This window comes from Blastomyces gilchristii (genome assembly GCF_000003855.2).
Source record: "Blastomyces gilchristii SLH14081 genomic scaffold supercont1.58, whole genome shotgun sequence".
NCBI classification, from domain to species: domain Eukaryota; kingdom Fungi; phylum Ascomycota; class Eurotiomycetes; order Onygenales; family Ajellomycetaceae; genus Blastomyces; species Blastomyces gilchristii.
This window is the reverse complement of record NW_003101625.1, coordinates 36,718-37,608: the sequence shown is the minus strand read 5'-3', so window position 1 is coordinate 37,608 and position 891 is coordinate 36,718.

Sequence of the window (891 nt, the reverse complement as noted above, 5' to 3'; positions counted from 1 at the left end):
TGAATCACAGTACTCTGTAAAAAATTATTCAGTTTTACTGTAGTAATATATCAGTTTATCTCTTACAGTAATAATAGTCTATGCTATAGTATTAACTCAGACTGAATTTCTTTTTAAGTGATTTAACTGCTTCTTAAGATAAGTAAATAAACTGTTATACACTTATCAGACTGACTGCAGTATTAATATATAAGTGATTAAAACTGTCTTAAGTATCTTATAAAACTGAAACAGTAAATCAATTATATATTTCAACTAAGTTTAGTTTATATTAAAAGTTTCAATATATGAATCTTTTTCTAATCAAGATGTTACACTTAATAATCAATCATCTGATATAATTAAAGAGTCTAAACAGCTATTTTTATAAGAGGCCTACGCCGAATAGATCAGTATAATATTGATAGATCTTATATAACAAAGAGAAAAATGTTAAAGAAGGAAAAGAAAGAGAAAGTGTAGAAATCAGTGATCAAGATGAATATTTATACATGTATGTGACGATGTATGCAGTGAAGCTTCGGGGTGGAAGAATCTATATATGTTCATGACGGCCAAGGATCGGCGATTGAGAATGGCCGAGAATCAGAGCATACATGTTTGATAGTGAAATGAAAGAATCTATGAAGTGAAGTAGAAGAATCTATGAAGTGTAACAGAATAGTCTATATGATTGATCAAGCGCAGCCTGTCATATTAGCCCCTCTCTTTCAGAAGCAGTTCTCATCAGTTTTTTGAAAGCGGGGTCCGTTTCCTGTGGGCTGAGAGTTTCGATCACTTGATTACAGCTTTTTGGAGATATCAAATAAAGTGGGAAATATCGCCGTTCTCAATGACGCTATTCCTACTAATGCAGGGAAGGCACTCTGTGCTAATACGCTATGTTAATTC